This window comes from Drosophila albomicans, chromosome X (genome assembly GCF_009650485.2).
Source record: "Drosophila albomicans strain 15112-1751.03 chromosome X, ASM965048v2, whole genome shotgun sequence".
NCBI classification, from domain to species: domain Eukaryota; kingdom Metazoa; phylum Arthropoda; class Insecta; order Diptera; family Drosophilidae; genus Drosophila; species Drosophila albomicans.
The window spans coordinates 14,392,196-14,417,238 of record NC_047627.2 but is presented as its reverse complement, the minus strand read 5'-3'; the positions used below and the strand labels follow the sequence as shown (position 1 = coordinate 14,417,238).

The 25,043-nt window shown below is 36.9% G+C and overlaps 1 long non-coding RNA gene and 1 other non-coding gene across 4 annotated transcripts in view; one reads left to right on the top strand and one right to left on the bottom strand.

The window, feature by feature from the left end:
- Window positions 1-14,576, top strand: part of LOC117577681 (uncharacterized) — a 43,425-nt gene extending 28,849 nt beyond the window's left edge. Inside the window, exons 3-5 of one of the 3 annotated variants that reach the window (XR_004573296.2) lie at window positions 8,082-8,303; window positions 9,775-9,930; window positions 13,635-14,576. This is a non-coding gene — a long non-coding RNA (uncharacterized LOC117577681). The remainder of the gene's footprint in view (window positions 1-8,081; window positions 8,304-9,774; window positions 9,931-13,634) is intronic. The other 2 variants (XR_007955695.1, XR_007955696.1) reach the window with 2 other exon arrangements.
- Window positions 8,353-8,424, bottom strand: Trnag-ccc (transfer RNA glycine (anticodon CCC)). The gene has a single exon. It is a non-coding gene; the product is annotated as a tRNA-Gly (tRNA).
- Window positions 14,577-25,043: the final 10,467 nt, after the last annotated feature.

Genomic DNA, 25,043 nt, shown 5'->3' with positions numbered 1-25,043 from the left:
ATTTCCATGCGATTGGAATTTAATTTGAGTAACGATTTGCTTAAATACGATAAATACTAGCAATTTGCTGACGAAAAAAATAACAGTTAACTGCGAAGTCAGCAAAGAAATAGAAAATCAGAAAATGTAATAAAAATATGTCGAAGATACTTTAAAGCTAGTAGAAGCAAGCAAGCTGATGAGATTCAAATGCACACAATACTAAATACAATTCTAATTATTATTTAAAGAGTATACTTTAGTATATTAATATACCAAGTATAAGAAAGTACAAGGTTTATAATACAGACAGTACTGAAATAATTACTTACAGCAACTTGTATTATTAGCAACGACTGTAAATATAGTAAATATTGTTTACCTATTGAAAGCTAAATAATAATTTCAAATTTTTACCGTAATTATAGTATATGCTGTTATATAAATACAGTATAGAAACTTATATACCACCTTTTTAAAGAAAATACTTATCCTCGATCTATCTCTAGCTAAAAGACAACAAGTTCTAAACTGTCTTTAGCTATTTCTAATTAAAAGTCTACAAGCTCTAAACTCTATCTTTATTATTTGTTAGCTAATAAAAATGGCATATAAATACAGTATATATGGTATATAAATATACCAAGTATCAGAAAGCAGGCTGCCCAGTTTAGTATACAGACAATACTTAAATAATTACTTATTTACAAGTTATACAGTCAATCTATATTATTTGCTAGCTATTTTTAAGTTTTACTACTGTAAATACTGTATGTATAGTATTTAAATATACCAAGTTTCTCAAATAATTATTTATTCCTAAACCATCTTTAGTGAAAAGTCAACAAGCATAACACTCTTTCTCTGTTATATTGTTAGCTAATCAAAATGGCAAGAAAATACAGTATATATAGTATATATATATACCAAGTCTCTATATAATAATAATATATGTATAATAATTACTTATCCCCTAGCCATATCTTGTGAAAAGTCAACAAGCTCAACACTCTTTCTCTGTTATATTGTTAGCTAATCAAAATGACATATAAATACAGTGCATACAGTATATAAATATACCAATTATCAGAAAGCAGGCGGCACAGTTTAGTATACAGACAATACTTAAATAATTACTTATTTACAAGTTATACAGTCAATCTATATTATTTGCTAGCTATTTTTAAGTTCTACTACTGTAAATACTGTATAGTATTTAAATATACCAAGTTTCTAAAATAAATTCTTATCCCTATACCATATTTCTCTGTTGTATTGTTAGCTAATCAAAATGACATATAAATACAGTGTATATATATATAAATATACCAAGTTTAGTAGAGCAATCTGCTGTTAGCTTATCATTTTGTCAGTCAATCATTTGTATAGTCTAGAAGTGTATGCACACACACACATACACACACATACACACACACACACACACACACACTCAGTTATTTCTATAATTTCGTTGGCGAGACGCTGTGCATAAAATGAGGCAGCAGCTGCAGTTGCGACGTTGATGGCATTTTGCAGTAACTTAAATTAAAGTTGCGTTTTAAACGTTTTGTGCGCGATAAAAATCGCGCCGCGAACGTGACAATCGACACAACGTCGAGAGCAAACAAAGGCCGCATGAAAAGCATCTGGGAAAGGGAACCGGCAGTCGAGAGTCGAGAGACAGGCATTAAGTGAAGCCTCCTCTTCTCTTGCTCCTCTTCCATCTCTTCCTCCTCACTTCTGTTTTGTTATTGTGCGTGCGTATGGGCCAATGGAGCTCTAGGGTAACTGTAACTGTCGAGTCGAGTCGCGTCGAGTCGAGAAGCGAGGAATGGGAGGCGTGACGACCCACTTGTTTACTTACCTTATTGCGAGTATCAAAGTCGCAAGCCAAAGGCTGTCAGCCGGCCTGCTTATCGGCCTTAAAGTTAACTTCCTCGCTCTCGCTCTGGCTCTTCTCTCTCTCTCTCTCTCTCCTCTCTTAAAGTCAGCTTGGGCTTTTTTTTGTGGGTGTCCCAGTCACGAAAATCTCGTCGAGATTTATTCATACGCCGACTCGAGGCGAGTTACGAGCTGCAGCCTATGAAATATTTAGGAGAACATTTCGTTTCTCGACTGTCGACAATCGACTCAAGTTGTTAAATTTGCTTCTTCGACTTCAACTTCGACTTCGACTTCAGTGTTCGGTGTTGTCTTTAACTCTCCTCCTCCTCGCTCTCTTTCCATTCTACCAGCAATTTGCACTCAATTGCAATTTCCGTGCCGTGTCGCTGGCTTTGGCTTTAGCTTCACTCTCAGTCTCAGCTTCAGCTTCAGCCTTAGCCTCAGCTTTGGCTTTGGATTGGTCTTTGCGTTGGCAACGCCATATCCATTGCTACGTGGACGCCATCGTCTGCATCCGCCTTCCAATGGGTTTATACCAGGAGCAGTGGCTTTTATTCCACAGTCTAGCTAGAGAGCGACAGTGGGAATAAAGTGCAAACTTTAATAATCTCAATTACTTTAAAAACTATTGGACATCAATGATACTAAAATTATGAATACTTCGATTTTAATTATTTTGAATTTGACTTTTATTCAATTCCAACAAATGCACTGACAGATATCGCTTTTGATATGTAGATAACCGTATTGTTGTTTCTATAAATTCTTCAATTCGAATATTAGTAAAAGGCGCAGATGAATAAAATTTAATAATTATGGTAGATTCGCAGTTGCTAAAATACAAATTTCTTATAGTGAAGAAATTTTGTTTATTTTGCAAATTTATGATTAATAATTTGAAATATAATATTTGTTACCTTCATGTAAGATTCAGTTTTTGCTTAATACCTTTTTGATGCATGCTTATTTCTTTGACGGAATTTGTCACGTGTGACACTATTTACAGAGAAAAAATTCAGACTGAAACAATTTTAAAAATAAGTAAAGGTTAGTAAAAGTTTCTTTACTGAAAATAAAAAAATGTTTTGCTTTATGTTTTTTTTTACAGTGTCGCAGGCGACATTTTCGCTAGAGATTTACCCACATTCAAATTTCGTCAACAACATTTTTCTAATACAATTTTCTCTCTCAAAATAAATGGAACTTTATTTTAGTGAAAATTTCAAAGTTATTAAAATTTTACCTTAAGCTCATCTATAGTAAATCAAGTTATTTGTTGATGTTTAGTACACACATTAAACATTAATAAAGTCACGCGAATATTGTAATATCGAAAAACTTGAAAGACACATTCAACTTTAAGCTAGAGTGTAAATAAAAAGTGAGAAATTACTCACGTTTTTTTGTTAGATAAGCAAATTGTAGTAAAATAAAAAAGCAAGCAAATAAATGGATTGCAATTATTTGACAGTAAACATTTGGATATTTGCTCGTTAAGTTACAGATGTGCACCACTGTACCGTGTCTCGTGGCACGTACGTCGCGAGTGGCAAATGGGAAATGCGCAGAAATTTGTTCAGCCATTTGTTGTTAGTTGTTAGTTGTTGCTCGCTTCTTCTTCTTGTTGTTGTTGTTGTGGGTTGCATGTTGGCATTGCTGTTACTATTATTGCTATTACTTTTGTTGCTGTTGCTGTTGCTGTAGTTGTTGCTGCTGCGGTTGTTGCTTTTTTAAATATCAATATAAAACGTGACAGAACGGACTTTTCAGCCATCTGCATTCGATTCGCACAACGAACTCGCACTCTCCACCTGTAGGCTCTGTCCTTGTGCGCCTCTTAAAGCTTCAGCTTCAACGAATCTCAGTTAGTGGCTCATTTCGGTAATCGGTTTAACTGCTTAAAGCGAAGTCGAGCGGTCAGCGGTCAGATGGAAATGTGCAAGAGCAGCATTGAGAGTTGATTTCATGAAGCGCAGTTCAATTAGCTCAACAAACACAGAAGAGGCAGTGAAAAGGTAGAAATGCAGATAGAGAGAGAGACAGAGAGAAACAAAGAGGGAGAGAGAGAGAGAAGAGTGTACATTAAAATTACGCAGAGCAGCAAACAGCAAAGCACAAACTTTGATGGACATGTCAAAGGAACAAGAGAAAAAGCACAAAAATAGTAAAAAAATATGAAGCAGTTAAAGTTTTTTCTTTTTTTTTTAAACGTAATGCGTATCATAAATAAGAATTCACGACAGCTCAGCTTCACAGTGCGTATACATAATTAAGTATAAATGCGATCCCTAGTCAAAGTGTCAGCGTAAGTCATTAAATAAGCATTTATGAGTAGTAAAGAATATTAAAATTAAAGTAGTATTGAAAACTTGAAGATCAAGTAATGCGTAATTCAAAGTGAATGAAAGAAAGAAAAAACTTTGATGTTATTACAAAAGTGTATTACAAAGTGATTGCGTATCAACTCGAAAATATACAAAAGATAAATGTAGAGCTGTACATTGCGTATACGTAATAAAGTACTTGCATGTCTTAGGGATATAGTTAAATTTAAGAGTAGTAACAGTTTCTTTTACTATTACTTCTATTATTACTTATAAATAAGTAGAATAATAATACAAAATTTTAGCAATCATCAATTGTTGCATCGTTCCATATTACGTATACGTAATAAGTATAGGCCAGTGCATGTAAATAGTAAATTCAATGAGCATATTAGAACGTGCCAGATTATTAGATTGAAAAGTAGTCATCAAGAATCAAAACTTAGATACATAACTATAAATTACGTATACGTGATACTATATACTTAATTACGTATACGTACTAATATATACTTTATATGGAACAATAAATTCAACTGAATTCATTGAAATAAAATAGTAGATTTATGAACAAAAGTATTAGACTAAAACATATGAAGTGAAAAATAATTAAGAAAGCGTAGACTTGTAAATGATCATATAACGTATACGTAATATATGTAGCAAGTGAACTAAATACACAAAGCAATAGAATTAGAGCTGTAGCTATTTTCTTTTACGTATCCGTAATAATGTGTGCACTTAGCGAGAAAGTTCAATCAAAATGAAATGTATTAAAAACGAAGTAGGCGTATTGAGACGAAGAGAACAACGATTTGGAATACAGAAAACTCGGTAAAATTGAATGTGAGCGACACATACCAACACCAACACTCAGTCACGCACACACACACACAGAGACACACACACACACACATACAGTTGTTCGCAAGCAATGGCAACGGAGTTGCAGGAAGACAAAGCTAGTCAAACAGGCAAAGCGGAAGCGAAGCAGGACGAAGTCCAACAAAGATTCAGGCGAGCAACGACGCTGATCAGTGTGCAGCAGATGCTGAGAATGCTCTCAGCGCAATGCTTCCGCAAGTGCGTCCGAGAACCGCAAACGGAGCTCGATGACGGTGAACGCAAGTGCATCGCACTCTGCATGGACAGGTATGTGGACTCGTTTAATCTTGTGGCCAGAGCGTATGGCAGGCGTCTGCAACTCGAGCTCCAGAAGGGAATCGAAGCCGAAGAGACGCCTGAAATGATTTAGACTGGACTGGAAAGTAGGCTGTCAATCGATTGTCGAAGAGCAGAAATAAACAACAAAAAAGAAAGAGGGGAGAAATTCAATTCTGACAACGTATTCACATAAATTTCGAGTTCACAAAATGGAAGCTGACGATGGCGAGACGATGCTGTTGATGCGACAGCTAAAGCATCAAATAGCCATGGCGAATGCTCAGGAGTTGCTGGCAGACATCACGTCCAAGTGCTTCGCTAAGTGCGTCACCCGACCCCGCGATCATCTCAGCGGACAGGAGCAGAGTTGCATCAATCTGTGCATGGATCGATTCCTTGACTCTTATCGCCTCTGTGCTCACACTTATGGCCATCGATTGAGACGCGAGGCGGCGGCTGCGGCGCATAGTCGCCAGGCTTAAGAAGTCAGCTCACAAAAAAAAAAAAATAAATATTGCAAACTGTAAAATGTTGCTGCGCTTTTTTTTTTTTTTTTCTTTGCCAGTCGCCAGTCGAGTTCAATGTGCTCAGCGCATTTAGAGTGCTGCCTGCGGCCTGTGTTTTGTGTCCTTCACTCTGGTCGCTTGTTTTCATCGCATTCAATGGCCAGCAACTGCTCCCCCTCCCTTCCCTTCTCTCTCTGACTCACTCGACAACCCTTCGCACTGCATGCTGACTGAGTTATGTGATTATGCACAAGTTCTATTTGCATAACGCGACGCGTAATCAACATTTTATCACACGCAACTCGTGGGCTGCTTGAGTAGTTGCAGAGCACAGCACACAGTGGGCGATTTGGTCCCGCTAGCGGCATTTAATTCAAATTTTCAAATTTAAAAATCCGTTAATATTTTTTCACATATCGATAGCAGATGCTTTGATTAGATTTTTAAAGGCTTTTTGAAAGCTCTACGATCAGCTGATCATCAGCTGTGATCGGTCAAACACATCATATGATTTCGCGAAGAGCTTTACACAATTTTTTCTCTTTGCGCGCATGGAATTTGAGTTCCTCGGAAATTTACAATTTTTGGTGAATTTGTTAGAAGTTTTGTTTTTTATTATATTCAAGGAATGTATTTTCAAAAAAATCAATGTTTTGTGACCGGTCTATAAATGTGTAGCTCATAAAACGTAGTGGTAATTCAGTGTATTAACAACTAGCCCGGATTAGCGTACACCTGTCTTTCGTGGAGTAGAACTTAATTTGTTCAACTAAGTCCAGTCTAACTCCTTTATTAGCCGAAAGTGTGAATCAGTGGCGTCCAAAATGTGTAATATCAACTGCTATTCTCTGCTAGCCTTAAAACTATGGTACTTTTTAGACACAGTGTTAGTACCAAAAAGGGATCTTTTTTTAGTATTGCACTCAGAAGTCATCCCATTTTTTCCATCATCCCATCATTTTTTAGATAAAGTTTATATATGAAATATGTTAATTGAAGTTCAAATAAATTAAAAGTACAACAAAATTTTAAATTTTAAAAAAAAATTTTTTTAAATTAAAAAAAAAAAATTTTAAAAAAAATGAAAAAAAAAAATTTTTTTAACTTCAAAAATTCTATGATTTTTTTCTGATCAGTGAAAAAAAACCGACTGAAGATATCTATTTTAGTTTAGAAGTTATTAATTAATGCCGCTAGCGGGACCAAATCGCCCACTGTGCAGCAGAAGGACGCATATTAGGTTAACTTCTGTTAACTTTAAATGACGAGAGTTGCTCGAGGAGTTGTTGTTCATTGTCTATTTGTTGCATTGCCTAAGCTTTGCTTTAACTCATTTCAAATTATCCTAAATTTGTCTTTACATTGTACAAAATATATCCAAAGCAATGTATCTGCCATCTAGTTGATTTTAAATTGCATTATTTTACAATTAATTAAATGGATTTATTGACAATTCCATTCTATACGAACATATTTAAATTTCAACATTTTTAAGTTTTTTTTAGATGTATTATAACAGAAGAACAGGCAGAGGGACAATCAGGTGCATTTTGTACTCTTTGGTATATTTTGAATATAGTAATATATCACATACTATTATAAATTTCGGTATATTGTATTAAACTTTTTGGTGTATTATGAAAGTAGTAGAATACCAATATATCAATATATGGTATATTTTCAATGTAATAGTATATTTATATACCAAATACAGTCTTTGGTATATTTTTATTGCAGTTGCATATCAATATACCAATATACATTTCGGTATTATAATCAATGGTACATTTTCATTGTAATAGTATATTTACACACCCAAAAACAATCTTTGGTATTTTGTAGAGTATTTTCGATATATTTATTTGGTATATTTGAAGCGGTCACAGTCGAGCTCACATGATTTTAACTTTCTCATTGAAGGAAAAGTCGCCCCATATCAACTATATATTATGAAACAATAAATTTGCATTGATTCATTGTAGTTAAATGTGTCCACAGTAAGAAACTTTCAGTAAAAGTAAAGTGGATAGCTCAAGAAGGAACTGCTTTGTAAACAGCTTCACAAAGAATGTCATAACAGATTGAACAAAGAAAACAAAATGAAGGCAGCTTTTTGTGGGCAGCTAATAAGGTGATCAAAATGTTGCAATTTTGCATGCTTATTAATCTTAAAATCAACGCAGTGCTTTAAGGCTCATTGACAAGCAAAGTAATCAAGTTGAAGAATTATGCATTTCATTCACAGAGTAAATCAGGCGAAAGCAGTGTGCAGCTGCTTTTGCTGCTTGCTGCTGTTGCACACACAACAATGTCCAGGCACTTGCCAGCAAAATGCAACAACGAAAAAACAGCAAGCAAGGAAGGAAGAGCGGGAGAAAAGGAAAGCCACACACACAACGACAACAATACTTGTTACTCATTCAGAGAGAAGAGAGAAGAAAGAAGTGTAAGTGTATGTGTGTGTGTGTGTGTGTGTGTGTTTTTGGCCGTTCGTTTGCGCCGGCCGGGAATCGAACCCGGATCTGCTGCTTGGGATACAACCATGCTCGCCACTACACCACCGGCGCTGTCTGCAGCAATGAGGCCAAATGTCAGCCAAGTGCTGTCCATTCACCGATGGATTGCAAGCACAAAGAGTGAGAGAGTGAGAGAGTGAGAGAGAGAGAGAGGGTGAGTTGTGTTGCATCGATGCGGATGGAGACGGACAGCTGCTGCTGCTTTGTGGCACACAGCACATCAACAGCTACGATGATTGCATTCACTACGGAACTTCTCATTGTCTCTATAAATCAACAGCTGCATATTTTTGGGGTACAACCCCGCAAGAGTGAGCAAGTGAGCAGAGAGAGGGGGGAGGAGGAGGCAGTCAAAGGGGCAGTGAACTGTTGCTCAGCCTTTGGGGTTGCCTTGCGGTTGAATTAAGTCAAACAAAAGCAAGCAGCTTTGCTTAGATTACGCATACGCCACGTGTGTGGGGTATGTGTATGTGTGTGTGCTGCACGTTGACGTTGATGTTGAGGTACACACACACACACACACACACATAGTAAAGGTGCCACAAAAGCGCAAATGTAAATGGGCCTCTTTCAAAATGAATATTAAATTGCAAAGCAGCAGCCAACGAAACGGCCAGCGAGAAGCAGCGAATGGAGTTGGGGTTGGAGTTGGGGTTGGGGTTAAGCTCGCATTTACATATGCAGCGAGTATGACTATGTGCCACATTGCAGTGTGCGTGTGTGTCTGTGTGTGTGTGTGCCACAAACTAAAGGTAAAGGCAGAGCGAAAACAAAACAGAAGCAGAAGCAGAAGCAAAGGCAGCAAGTTGTTGCTTTCGCTGCACGCAAAGCTGTTAAATGACGACAGGATTATAAACACGCAACAACAGCGGGGGGTAAGAGGAGAGAGGGGAGCGGATTAAGTATCGATTAAGAGACAAACTATTGAAACCGCAAAATGGATAAAGGAAGGGAAAATTATTGAAAGTGCCCACGGCGAAAAGGGAAGAAACCAATCTATTCGAATTGCCTATCTTTTCAGAGCAATTGCTAAAGAAATAAAGTGAGACAGAGAAAGAGACGGTGAGAGTGAGAAAGAGTTACATGAAGGGACGGAGAAAGTATTGTGCATAATTTAAACATTTTCAATTCTTTTTTACAAAAGAACAGGCAGAAGGACATTTGGGTTCAGTCCATACTCTTTGGTATATTGTAAAAGTACTAGTATATCTTTACGAATATACCTTTAGGTATAATACTATGTGGTATATTTTCAATGTAATAGTATATCGATACACCAAAAACAGTCTTTTATTTATTTTATTATTTTTGGTATATTTTTTTGGTATTTTTGAAGTCTAATACCACACTATTTTGTGGCATAGAGCTCACTCTATCTTTTCACTCACTTTATCTTTTCAGAGCAATTGAAAGAGAAAGAGAAAGAAAGAAAGAGACTTGAAGGAAAGGAGAAAGTACTATGGATAGCGTAAAGGAAACTGATAAAAAGGAAATAATATGGAATAGAATGCAGTGATAACGTAAACAACCGCAATTGCTTTTGAATCCAGTGAAAATGTAAGTACGTTCATTGAAAATAATCAAATAATATCTATAATAATTGCAAGTATTCTTAATGTTCTTAAATGCGCATTTATTTGGTCATTTTCATAGGAGTGTTGATCGAAATAACTCAGCATTATAGTAAGAGCTTAAGCTTAAAATAGAGAGAGATATAGAGAGAGAGTTTAATATGGAGAGAGAGAGAGAGAGAGAGAGAGAGAGAGAGACGCAGAGGAAGCAGATAGAAAAGTGAGCTAATAAATTGAAAGTTATTAAATAATACGAGAAGCATAAACATTATGTTTATTGCGAATAGCTTATAGAGTTGCTGAACAAAAAATGCTTGCGAATCTCTAACGCAAGAAAAGCTAGCCTAAAATAGAGTAAAGTTAACAAATGAATGAGCTTAGTAAGCTACTCTTTAACCTCATAACTAATAATTGCTATACATATATTTTTTAAACTTCCTTAGTGAACTCTTCTCTCTATTTCTCTCCTCTTTTAAACGATGTTGCTTGAACGTTCTAAAAGTGACAAGAGAGCTTTCACTGTAGAAGAGAAAAAGAGAGTAAGAGTGAGAAAGAGAACGAGAAAAAGAACGAAGTGAAAGAGGTATGGAGAACACGATAGAAGTAAAGTAGATCAAGTTGCAGCTCACCTTAAATTGCAATTCAAATATTTGTCATGTGACAAAGTTGCTGTCGAATTCCCTGGACAGATTGTGGGCAGCAGCCATAGAAACAAGGATGCATCAGGAGACAGCAAGAATAGAGAGAGAGGGAGAGAGAGAGAGACAGACTCTTTAGCTATTTGCCTGCCTCAGACACAAGAATGAGACCGAGAACGAGACCGAGAACGAGAACTCGTATGACATGGCATATGCATTGTTTTCAAAATGATTTGCGGTTCTAATTTTTCGCACAGAGCGAGTAGAGAGAGAGAGAGGGAGCAAGAGAGGGAAGAAGAGAGAGAGAGAGGTACACATGCTAGAAGCTGGCAAAAAGTTATGCATTGTTGCCATACTTTGTCGTCGTCGTCGCCTTTCCCACTCTCTCTCTCTCTCTCTCTCTCTCTTTCTCTCTCTCTCGCTGTCTCTTTATTTTTGTGGGTTTTGTAGCGCAAGTTGAGCCTGTTATTTTTTTTCTCCATTTCTCCTTCTCTCCTACTCTCTCTCTCTTTCTCACTGCTGGTTTGGTGGCGAAACTATGCAGCAAGTAAAATGCCACCGCAAACCGCATGCAGCTCCGACTATTGCAACTTCCTTGTTGCCGTTGCCGTTGCTGTTGCTGTTGTTACTTTTGCTGTCTGCTTTCCTAGTCCTGATCATTGCATAGTCCTGTATTTATGGCACATAGAGTCTGCTAACTTTGTAGCACAGCATAATATATTTCCCTCGCTTAATAATAATTTTATTTTCATTTGAAGAACACACAAAATTGTGAAAAGGTCGTGCACTGACACATAGACGAAAAATTATGAGAGAAAGAGCGTAATTAACATGAAAATTAAATTATCTATTGTATTATTATTATTTACATAGATGAGAGCATCTGGTAACTATCTCTCTCTCTCTCTCTCTCTCTCTCTCCTTTTTCTCTGTTCCTTCCTTGCTCTTCATAATAATTTTATTTTCACTGTCGCATAGACTTATCGAAAATCCATGTGCCAAAGAGTCTGCTAACTTTATAGCACGGCATAATATATTAGATTTACTCTTCTACTACACTTTATCATAATTTTGAAACACATCTAAATATCATTGTTGAAGAGAGTCACTAATTATCTCTCTCTCAGTTCTTTCCTTTCATTCATTCTTAATTTATTAACTCGCTTTCTATAAAATCTTTCACTTGCTCTTAATATAACCGACTTTAAGCGTCTTTCACTCTCACATAGATTCTTCTGTTAACTTTGTTCAATACTTTCTCTGGCTTACTCTTTGCCACACTTAATAGGAATTTCATTACAATAACACACCTTTGTATAATAATTTCTCTGTCATTCTCCCGCGCTTACTCTTTTCCACACTTAATAATAATTTGATTTGTGTAACACCCAAAAAAAGGGTCTTTCACAGTCGCATAGACTCATCTGAAAATCATTGTCTGCTTCGTGTTGCATAAGTTGAGGCGCCAAAACAAAGCAAAATTCGCTTTGGTTCAACATTTCAACTGCTTCCAAATTTATGCATGCCCCAAAGCAATCGCAAACCTTTTGCCCCTCTCTTCTCTCTCTCTCGCCTTCACTCCGCACTCCACACTTCCTCACACGTTTGATTTGTCTGTCGTTGTTCATTGTGTGGCGTTTGTCTTTTCATATTTGAGTTTGCCAGCTGCACAAGTTTTCTTCTTCTGATGTTGCTCTTTCTGCTGTCTTCTGTCTTGTGTCGCCTGCTCTTCTTCTTCTTCTGTTGCTGCTACTGCCGCAGAACATGCTGCAAAGTTGCTGCCACAAAATAAGTGAATCTTTAATTGCAACTCGCACGATTCGAAATATTCTTTCGAGTGGTAAGGGAAATTCGTTTAATGCTCAATGCTGCAAATCAATTAAATTGCGTGTGTTTCTTTTGGAATTTATCACCTGGCAAGACGTGCGTCTCTTGTGCTGGACACGCCAAAGTTGCCAACGTTGCAAGTTACAAGTTGCAAGTTGCAAGTTGCCTTTGCTTCTTTACTTCTTTACTCCTTTTGCGCCAGTTTTCTACATTTTGCATGCCGCCTTTGAGTGCATCAATTACGAGGCTCAACTTTGTTGCAACTGCAACCGAAACTTGCAACTGAACTTGACTCGTGCCAGCCAGTCAGTCACTCATCGAGCCAGAAAGAGACAGAAAGAGAGATAGGGAGAGTAAGGGAGAGAGAAAGAGAGAAAGATGGGGCAGAAAGTTGACAAATTTTTACAACAGCAAAAGTTGAGGTAAGTTGTGTGCCAAAGTTAAAAGTTTGCCCGCTCAAGATGTGCTCTATGAACTAACACATACACACACACATACAGGCACACATACATATTACACACACACTCACACACACACACACACACACTGATGTGCTCACATAATCATTTAACGTTACGCACAGCCGACGAAACTATGCAAAGTGTTTTAAATGCTGCAAATTGCAAATCAACAAGAATTTTGCAAGTTGAATGTGCTCGACTTACGCATACCCTATGCATTGTAGCAGATATATCGATTAGCAGGCTAGAAGAGAGACTGTTAAAAAGTTATCAAAGCTAGAAAATTATTTCTAGCAACATATATTGTGCTATTCTTTTAGAAATTCTAAATATTTTCAAATTCATTGATTCTTCTTTTTTTTTGGTTAATTTTTTGTATTCAGTATTTAACTTGTTTAATTGTGGAATTGAGGTTAACACTTCAATTGTTAATGTTTTCCTTTCTATATAAATGGTTTGGGTCAATTCTGTATTGGTTAGTGAATACATTATTGAATTAATACAATTAGTGCTTATGTAAAGTATTTACAATATTATCACATTTATATAATTCAATCATTATCTTTACCATTAAATGGGCAGTTATATTATATAACTCGTTATTTGTTTAACTTACATTTAAAACAAATAGCTGATGAAATTAAAAATTTAAAAAATAAGAATTTTACTATCAATAATTCTTGTCTTTTTTACCTATTTAGAATACAAGTATATAGAAAATATTTTAGTAATTTTTATTAGTTTCATTTAACATATTTTTTCAGTTAACTTTCATCTCGTTACTGACGTTTTTGTCGCCTGTCTGCCTGGCAGGCATTGCATTGCGTACAACAAATATTTTTCAACAACTTCTCAATGGCAGCAAATGCGCACAGGAGAGAAAGAGGCAAAGAAGAGAGGAGAAGAGAAAGAGATTGGGAGAAGGAAGAGTCATCTAAAGATGCTGATGGCGATGAGGATAGACGGACGAAGGAGAAAGGCGAAAGGCGAAGACGAGACTGCAGACTGAGTTGCATTGCTTGCGGCGTGGCAGTTTCTGTTGCTGTTGCTGTTGCTGTTGCCAGTCGCTGGTGTCGCTACTTGCTTTACGTGTCGGTGGCATGCAACAAAATTGAGGTGCAGCAACACGAGGAATCACGGCAAAAAGACACAGAAAAGATGCAGAAGTTGATGGAGCGGCTGCTTGGGGTGGCTTCAAGTTTGTTTAGCAAATTCTGTAAATGTTATGCGGCAGAAGAAGCAGCAACAACAATGTTGATGGGGAAATCGCAGTTGCAAATTAAGAGAAAAGCGGCTGAGTAAATCACAGTAACTGCATTTTGTTTGGCTGCTAGTTTGTTGCTTAACTCGTTGCGGTTGCGGTTGGCCTTGATTTATTTGGCCCACGCGCCAAACGCATGTTAACAAGAACCAGCAACAGCAACTGTTGTCACATGTCGTTTTCTATTTTTTGTAACTTTCAGGTGAACTCAATAATATGGATGAATCCAATAAAATGGATAATGACATTTCGAAGAGCAATTTGGATAACTTTTACCAACAGGTATCCAGCAAAGTTCATCTTTACAAACTCAAAGCAATAAGTCCTTTAAAAAAGCCCAAAAATATGGCTGGGATAGAAATTTCGCTAATTAATATCCTAATTTTAAGCAATTTTCTGTACACAAAATTTCCTTGTAACTTTATTGTTTGCAATATATTCTTTTATTGATATATATATAGATTGATATATATATATACTATATATACATATGTATATATATTTATATATTACATAGTTACCTTAAAGTGACCAAAATACGGTGAATTTTCCCATTTTAAAATAAAATTTGTATATCAAATATTAACAGATTTCTCATTTTCTGTCTGATAGATTAAAAAATTAAAATTTGAAATTAGCGCGCAGAAACCACTGCCAAAATTGTAAATTTTTTGATGCATACTTTGAGGGTGTGCCAAATAGCAAAGAGCATTGCGTGATCAAGGGATAGATGGCGTCGTCTCAGATTTGCAATGCACGATCGAACGATAGATGGCGTCGATTCAGACTTTTGTTGCGCGATTGAACGATAGATGGCGCCATTGCAGATTATCATTTTACGATCAAACGGTAGATGGCGTCAACACCAACTGTCATTACGCGATCGGACGATAGATGGCGCTATTTTTCACGCAAATAAATTTCTGTGTATTTACTTGCTGCTGATTTATGTTCGCCTGGTATTTCTTCGGCTGACTTGGCGTTTTTGGCGTTCGTGATGTTTTCAATAATGGACTGGCGTAACTTTTTTATTTGAAATTGGCGCTAAAAAAAATTAATTTTTCATAGCATACTTTGAGGCCGCAAAGGGAGTATTTTTTCGAAAACTAGCTATATCTCGGCCATATCCTGTCGGATTTTTATCGGACACGCATTGCTAGATTCAAAAGGACGAAATCTATCCAATGGCTTTAAAAAAGCATGAGATTATCAAAGGACTCAATATTTGTAATTTTGCAGTAAAGATAACTCGAGAACCGCAAGGACGATTTTTATGTCCTTTGGCCAGTCGACAGCTCTCACAAAAGGACTTCGTTTGAAACAGTACCTGCAAGGATCAGATAGTATATGACCGAGATATACACACTTTTCTGTATACGAAATATGCATTTTATCTCGACTCCTGTAAGGACTTTCGTCCTTTTAAGCACATCAATAAATTTGTATTTATAAGGGTCATCTGTGTGCCAAAGGACATCGCGGTCGTCCTCCAAATTACCGAGATATAGTTGTTTTTTTAATTTTATGGTAATATCCTTGCATTTTAACTACATGATGGTAAGTCCTGCAAAGATCATTAAAGACTTGGGAGTGATAATAAAAAAATACGATAATAATAATATATATAAGAAATGCTTTTCAAATTTTAACGAATTTGTGTTTTGTTGTAATTGCAATATTCAAATTTAAAATCGGCGCGCAAAGACCGTTGCCAAAACCTAAAATTTTTTGTTGCATGCTTTGAGGGTGCGTCAGTTCAATCGTCATTACACGATCGAACGATAGATGGCGTCAACTATGATTATCATTTATCATTTTACGATCAAACAATAGATGACGCCAACGCTGATAGCCATTTCGCGATCGGACGATAGATGGCGGCAACACCGTTCAATCGTCATTACGCAATCGGTCGATAGATGGCGCTATTATTCACGCAAATAAATTTTTGTATATTTACTTGCTGCTGATTTATGTTCGCCTGGTATTTCTTCTGCTGACTTGGCAATTTTTTGGCGTTCGTGATGTTTTTAATAATGGACTGGCGTAACTTTTTCATTTGAAATTGGCGCTAAAAAAAATTAATTTTTCATAGCATACTTTGAGGCTGCAAAAGGAGTATTTTTTCGAAAAGTAGCTATATCTCGGCCATATCCTGTCGGATTGCTAGATTCACAAGGACGAAATCTATCGAATGGCTTTAAAAAAGCATGACATTATCAAAGGACTCAATATTTGTAATTTTGCAGTCGCGTAGGGCCGCGGATAACTCGGGAACCGCAAGGACGATTTTATTGTCCTTTGGCCAGTCGACAGCTCTCACAAAAGGACTTCGTTTGAAACAGAACCTGCAAGGATCAGATAGTATATGACCGAAATATATACTCACTTTTCTGTATACGAAATATGCATTTTATCTCGACTCCTGTAAGGACTTTCGTCCTTTTAAGCACATCAATGAATTTGTATTTATAAGGGTGATCCGTGTGCCAAAGGACATCGCGGTCGTCCTTCAAATTACCGAGATATAGTTGTTTTTTTTTTTAATTTTATGGTAATATCCTTGCATTTTAACTACATGATGGTAAGTTCTGCAAAGATCATTAAAGACTTGGGAGTGATAATAAAAAAATACGATAATAATAATATATATAAGAAATGCTTTTCAAATTTTAACGAATTAGTTTTTTGTTGTATAGTAATTGCAATATTCAAATTTAAAATCGGCGCGCAAAGACCATTGCCAAAAACTAAAATTTTTTGTTGCATGCTTTGAGGGTGCGCCAGTTCAATCGTCATTAAACGATCGAACGATAGATGGCGTCAACTATGATTATCATTTATTATTTTACGATCAAACAATAGATGGCGCTAACGCTGATGGGCATTTCGAGAACGGACGATAGATGGCGTCAACACCGTTCAATCGTCATTACGTGATCGGACGATAGATGGCGCTATTATCCACGCAAATAAATTTCTGTATATTTACTTGCTGCTAATTTATGTTCGCCTGGTATTTCTTCTGCTGACTTGGCCATTTTGGCGTACGTGATGATTTGAATAATGGACTGACGTAACTTTTTCATTTGAAATTGGCGCTAAAAAAATTAATTTTTCATTGCATACTTTGAGGCTGCAAAAGGAGTGTTTTTTCGAAAACTAGCTATATCTCGGCCATATCCTTCGGGATTTTCAAAGGACACATATTGCAAGAATCACAAGGACTAACTCTATTAGACGGCCTTAAAAAAACATGAGATTATCAAAGGATTCAATATTTGTAATTTTGCAGTATTAAGGCTAAGGATAACTCGAGAACCATAAGAACGATTTGAATGTCCTTTGGCCAGTTGACAGCTCTCACAAAAGGACTTCGTTTAAAACAGAGGCCGCAAGGATCAGATAGTATATGGTCGAGATATACGCACTTTTGTGTATACGAAATATGCATTTTATCTCGAGTCCTGTAAGGATTTTCATCCTTTTAAGCACATCAATGAATTTGTATTTATAAGGGTGATCCTTGTGCCAAAGGACATCGAGATCGTCCTGCAAATGGCCGTAAGATCCTTAAGGAAAAATTTCATTTCAAATTTTAACGAAATTAATTTTTTGCCCGTTACCTTTTTACTTCAAATTTAAAATTGGCGCACTGTTTAAAATGTTACATTTTTGTAGTATACTTTGAGGATGCGTCCAAGTTTCTAGCTGCATTTCTGCTTGCTGCTGATTTATGTTCGCCTGGTATTTCATTTGCTGTTTGAACACTTTTCAGTCGCTTTCGGGACTTGGAGTGGCCAACAACATTATTACCACATCCACATGCTGCTGCAAAAATATTCAAATCTTATAGCATACTGTGTGGGTGAAACAATTGCGATCATGCAATGATGATCGAACGATAAATGCCGCTAATCCTTTGGTCCATAGCAATCCTCGTGCCAGACACTTTCTAAAATGCGCATATTTTTGCAATGTATAAATGTGAAATATGATTTACCGCTGCTCTGTTGCTAACAAAATGCTCTTCTATTATGTTCGCTTGATAAAGTTTTCGTGAGAATTTTCTATAAAAACGCTACAAGAACAAGAAAAGGAAAAAGAATAGTTGATTTTCTGCAGGATCCCTTTAAAATCTGCAATAATTGTGTGGCAGAGGTAAATTTAGAGACATTTTTAGGACGATCGTGATTGCCTGTGCTACAAATTATACCCAAGCAACACTGCAAAGATAATAATGTTTGCCAATTTGTAATGTTGTTGACAGTGGAATCAATTTTGCCAGCTGTTTGACACACATTCATTTATTGGTCGGTGCTTGTCTTGCCTTGGCAATTGGCCCATAAAAGTAGGCAATAGTTTTTTTTTTGTTGTTCTTGTGCTTGCTTGAAGCAACTCAAGTTGCTTAATGCTGCTTAATGGTCGCAAATTAAAGACTTTTGCCAGCACTGTGTGGCGTTCATTAATCGCCCGCAAATGTCAGCGCACAGATTTGCCACACACAGCCAGAAAGAGAGAGAGAGAGAGAGAGAGATGCAGAGATAGAGTGGCATAAATAACAAAATGTTGGCGTGGCACGTAAAGCGAAGCACACTACACTATACAACACGAGACTACACTACACTACACTACACTACACACTGCCTCACACTATGCAGCACAACGGAGGAAGCGGACAAAACTTTTCAGCCACGAAAATTGCACATAAAACTTAATTAGTTTTTACTTTTTTTTTTTTGTTTGTTGCAGTTTACTACGATGTTGCGATATTGTTGTTGTTGTTGTTTCGTTTGCTGTTGTGTTCGTTGCTGGTCCGAGCTGTTCGTGCCGCTTGGTCATTTTTATCATTTGCACTTAATTAATTAAGTTGTAACGCTTTTATTGCCCCACAGCAACAAACTTACACACAGACACACACACAAATAGTTGTCCATGCAAAAAGCGAGAACTGAGCGACAGCATGGAAAGCAGCAGCAGCAACAATAACAGCAAAGTGCTTCGATTCTTCCTCTTCCTCTTCGTCTCTCTCTCTCTCTCTCTCTCTGCTACTCTTCTCTTTAGTACCTTCACAATGTCCTATGAGCAAAATGCGCAGCACTCGCAAGCTAAAAGTATCTTTTACTATAGTCAGCGCATCGGATTGTTGTTGTTGTTTCCTATTTGAGTAGCTTGGTTCGCCATGTATCTTAAAGATACGCACACGACTAGACACAAAACTATCCCAAAAGGTGCATGACATTACTTGGAATTTGTATCTGAAAGCTTGGAAAGAAAGCCGCAAAGATTCGAAGTAGATTTCTGCTGAGCGCACTGCAAAAGTTGCTCAAGCTTTACCAACATTTACCAGCTATAATATTAGATTAGAAAACATATCAATAAAATAATAAATTACTGAAAAGATCAATGAGTTTAGCCGAATGCTTAAGATATAGTTAGCGTTAATTTGTATTTTTGTTGCTGCCAAAATTAGTTTAAATGTTATTGCAAAGTATCATCGTTAGCGTCTGTAATGTAACAGAATTATTTCTTTATTTTATATTAGCTTACACTATAAAAAACTTTATTGAAATATGGATTGAATAGCGTCACAGTAACACGAAGTTTTTTAGCTCTGGCTATCTAGCTCTTGTTTGTACCTGTATGATTTAAATAAAGACAATTAATCAAATTATTATGATATCAAAACAAGGAGCATTTTATGTTTAAGTGCTCTAAAAAATCGTGTAGCCTTGCAGCATCAATTATATCTAAACTTTTTGAAATATAGTAAATAAATCGTTTAGTTAGGATAAAAAGATTGGAACCTCATTCATGTAAATAAAGTAATCTGTTTATCTTGACAAACTATTCTATTGATATCAAATTTCCACGCTGTTTTTTGTAATCTAATAAAAAAAAGTATCCGCTGGTTGCCCTATGAACTATTTCGAACTATCAAGCATAAACTGCATGTATAACACACACACACACACACACACACACACACACAAAGTCAGGGCAATAAACGAAAGCATCTGTAAGATACATTGACATCGGTGAAGCATAAATGTATCTGTATCTGCAGTTGTATCTGCTGTTGTATCTATTCGTATGATATGCAAATGTTGTGTTTGCACCATGCAAATGTTGCACACAGACAGACAGACATACAAATGAATTTCAAATATGTTACATTCTCGTTACTCAAAGATACAAAAACAATGCAGCGAAAAAACGAGAAGAGACAGAGAAAGAGAAAGCGAGTGATAAAAATGCATTTATAAGCTACGAGTACAAGTCAAATAGATTCATTTCGAAAACAATTGACAGACTGGTTTAGCGTTGAAAGTATCTGAAATGGATGCAGCACACATTTTGCACATTTTGGCCAGTTGCAGAAGTTCGGGTTGCAATGGAAAGTATCTTGCAAATGCAGCAATAAATTTAAGAAGCTTTAGCGCCGAGCTATAAATATATCTTAGAATGCCAAAAAGTTGATAGTCCACATCGAGCTGATTCGAAACGAGTTTTGGATATGTTTATCCAGAAATATGTGCTCATTATAAATAGAGGATCAATAAGGTAGAGACATATATAAATCAAAATAAAGTCTCTATTCAAAATGATTAATATTTATGCTAATTTTACACTCTTCATTAACTGAACTTGGTTACTGGAAGCAACACTTAAAGTTGTTAATAAATAAAAATGCACTTTAATGCTGAGAATACATAAAATAATTATGTAGATTAAGTATGCATAATTAAGTTAATAATATAAATTTACGATTCGATGCGGGTTTTAGATATGCATAGATACAAACAAAAAAAACGGTTGAATTCAGCAATAAAATACTTGAGTGATACATACTTTATGTTTAATATGGTATATTACAATACATACTCCACAGTATATTTTGAATGATATACTGATATACTGAGATATACTGTCATCTCTATGGATTTTAGTATTTTTCGCTATATGTATTGTGTAGCTCTTAAACACTTGTTTAATATATTATGCACTTTACGGTATATTTATCGGTTTTAGTATTTTTTGGTATATTAATTGAGTAGATTTTAGAAATAATGCTTGATGCTTGTTTTTTTTTTTTTTTTTTTTTTGAATATTAATTTTTTTTTCGGTTTTCATATTATTAAGTGAAGAATCTGTACAGCAAATTTAAAGTACCTTAACATCACAGGAGTATCAAAAATATAAAAATAAACCAAACCTCAACACAAATATGAGGATTACATACATATGCATCAACGTTATTGGTACCTAATTGTTTTGGCAAAGCCTTGCCGTTTAAGACGCCTTAATGGTCTCGCTGGAAGTAACTTCCTGGCTAGTAGGCTGCGGTGTCTTCTAAGTTTATCGCTATAGCGGCTTGTGTGTCTCCCAATCTGCTCTTCTACAGTATGTAGCTTCAAGTCTCTAATGAAGCGTTGTGCCACGCACAAACCAGGGACAGTCTGTTATGTTTCGTAGTATCCAATTCTGCAACACCTGAATTCGTTTATAGTTGGATTTGGCTGCGATCCCCCAGATCTGAATGCCATACAGCCAAATTCGCTGGATGCAATGCGCATACACTGCCCTTTTGCATTTTAGCGGCAAAGTGCTTCGTCTTTGTATAAGCCAACGCAGTTGCTGGATCCTTAGGTTACATTTCTTAACTGTGGCTTTTAAATGTGGCCCAAATGTAAGGCGCTTGTCCAGTGTAATTCCAAGATACTTGGCTTGCGATGGCTGCTCCAGAGTAACTCCTTCTAGTTGGATTTCAGGGGTATTCATTATAAGCCTCTTCAATGTGAAACAGGGGTTGAATATTAATTGCGTGGATTTCAAGAATAATACTTGAGTGATACACTTGTTTAATAGTATATTATGTAGTATATTTTGAATGCAAAAGTATATGGATATCGATTTTAGTATTTTTTGGAATATTAGTTAGGTAGATTAAAGCTTAATTCTGCGCAGTTTTGCTTTTATGCAACTATCTTGCCACGTTTCGCTTTATTGAAAATCTGTTGTTGCTCGTGCCTTTAAGACATTGTATTTACATATGCAGGCGTAGTTAGTACTTAGTATATTTGGCTGGCCTTCGCACAAAACTAATTTGCAGCGAATTGCACATTTGCAGCAGCTTCTTCAATTGCCAGTTGCCAGTTGTCAGCAGCCAGTTGAGAGTTGAGAGTTGGCGAGTTGGGTCGTAAAAGCGAAGCACGTGTTGGGCATTGGACGCGGATGCTCTCAGTTTGTGTTTGATTATGGACTGTAATTGGATTGGAGGCGCCCCAAAAGTGTGCATAAAAGTTGATCAAGTCGAGTTGAGTCGAGTTGAGTTGAGTTTGAGTTGGGTTTGAGTTGAATCGCCATCAACATTTGCTGCGCCTGTTTATAAAAATCGTCGTGAGCATAAAAATTAATAGGCTGCCGCAAAGCAAGTGTAAGAGAAAGAGATGGAGTGCGGAGTGAAGAGCGGGGCGGACACTTGAGAGGGAAGGGGAACGGGGAAGGGGAAGGAAGTGTTGTCAACCTGGCTGTGACAAGTACGCGTAATATCAATAAAATTAAGCCGATGTGCGATGGGCGATGGGAGTACCAAGGGGAAGGTGTTGGTAATCACAAAATGCCATTGCGACTGTGTGTGAGTGTGTGTGAAGGAGACAGACTGTGTGTGTGTCCGTGTGTGTGTGTGTGGCAAACAATAAGCTGAAAGCCTCTTACAAGTATTTTTATGCGCACCTCGTTCCAATCATCGTCCTCCTCATCCTCCAACCAAGCTTGCCTCTTCAGCGTTGTCTCCTTCCCTTCGCATCACACTTAGCTCACCCCCCCTGCACTCTCCTGCTGTTGTTGTTGTTGTCGCCTAATGCGACTTGAAAAGTCAACGACATCCGAGGTTCGCTTCAGCTTCAAGCTCCAAGCTTCAAGCTTCGAGCTGCGACTTCAGTTTCAGTTTTAGTTTTAGTTTCAGTTTTAGTTGCTGTTTCAGTTGCAGCTTCTAAATGCGACGCGTCATTGTTTTGCCATTCCCGCACACACACACACACACACATATGTGTAGTCTATCTCTGTCGCACACACACACACAAACACACATATTTGAGTCACACTCACTTATATATATACTGTACTTACGCCGCTTTTGGCCAAACGAAGCTACGCTGACTGCGCAGCTTGTTGCCGCTCTCCTTGCTCTTGTTGTTGTTGTTCTACTAGTTGTTGTTGTTGCTCTCTTGTTGCCGCTTGACTCTTGGTTGCTTGGCTGCTTGTTGTTGCCGCTCGTCGAGTGCTGCTTAAATATGAAAAACTAACTCGTTGCCGGCTGCTTTTCACATTTTCCTGCACTTGACACTAAATTCACTTTGGCCAAGTAGGTGCTCGGCTGCACCCCTCTTTCCTTTTCCCCCCTTCCCTTCCCTTCCCTCCACCCTCCGCCACTTGAAGCGCACTTTCGCTGCGCAACAACAACAGCAACAACAACAACAACAGCGACGCTTAACACCAAGCAGCAGGCATCGAGCTAGCCGTCTAAAGTGCCACCTGCTTGTGCCCCTTCTCGTCCCCCGTCCCCGTCCCCCACTTCCGCTCTCGCTCTGCTGCTGCCACAAGCACACATGACTCTCTGCCTCTCCACTAACCCCTCCCCTCATCCCTCAGGTGGCGTCGCCCACAATGCACATGCTCGTATATTTATTTTATTACTTAAATAAATTACAAAATGCTCGTCGGTTAACCAAAGCCAAATGGCCAGGCAGCAACCACCTCCCCCCTTCCCCCCTCCTCCTTCCTCATCCTCTTCTTCCAACCCCGCTCTTTGCTTGATGCCTTTTAGCGTTCGTTCTTTGGCAAAAGGATCTTAGCGCATAATATATTGTTGCATCTAGGGGAAAATCGAGCGACTGTGGCACGACAATGTGTGTTTGCTCCACTTTTGTCGCTGCCAGTGTTGGTAAACGCATTATGCGAATGCATTTCTTTTGTGCAATATTTACACTAGTTCATCTTTTTTTCTTTTGGGTAGCTCAAATTTCATTCACTTGCAATTTTGTTGCTTCTTGGCCTTTATACTTTTTTCGAACGGAAATCTAACAATATTCTAAAAATGTTCATACTGTAAATTTCATTTGAAACGAATTAGACATACTAAAGTTAGCAAATTATTATGAACGGCTTATCGATGATTAGGTCAGTAAGTTGAACAAGTTAAGTACAAAAAGCTTTAACATTAAAGATTTGTGTATTCGACTGTAAGATTCCCGCTTCAAATATACTAAATATACCATTCAGTATGTTTTTAAGGTAGAATCTTAAAATATACCAAATATACCCATATACATTTTAGTATTTTTGAGATATCAGCTTTACATATATCGCCTGAAGTATATTTTAGTATTTTTTTGGTATATTTCAAGCGGGCATCTCTCAGTCATTGACGCATGACAAAAAATACTAAGTTATACTAAAGGCTATATTTGGTATATTAATTGATAATACATTCAAATATAACAGATTGTCGACTAAACGAATTGAGAGCCGACTAAAATGTCTATGATTTAAATACCAAATATACCCTTCAGTATATTTTTAGTAAATATCTCGCAGTCGAGCTCATGTATACTCTAAATACTAAAATATACTAATGGCAATATTTGGTATATTGATTGAAACTACTCACATTAATACCAGATTGATCATTAAAGCAATTGAGAGTCGACTAAACAACTTTGATGATTCCTAACTTATCGCAACAAAATTGCCAGCTTTTCTATTATTATTACTATGAGTAAAATGTTTAATAAGTATTCAAAAATATAAAATTCATTCATGAAATTTACTTACTTAGCTTCTTCTTACCAGTTTAGTTGAGGCTGAAAAAGGGGAAATCGGAGGAGAAGCATGAAAAGACTTTGCAGAC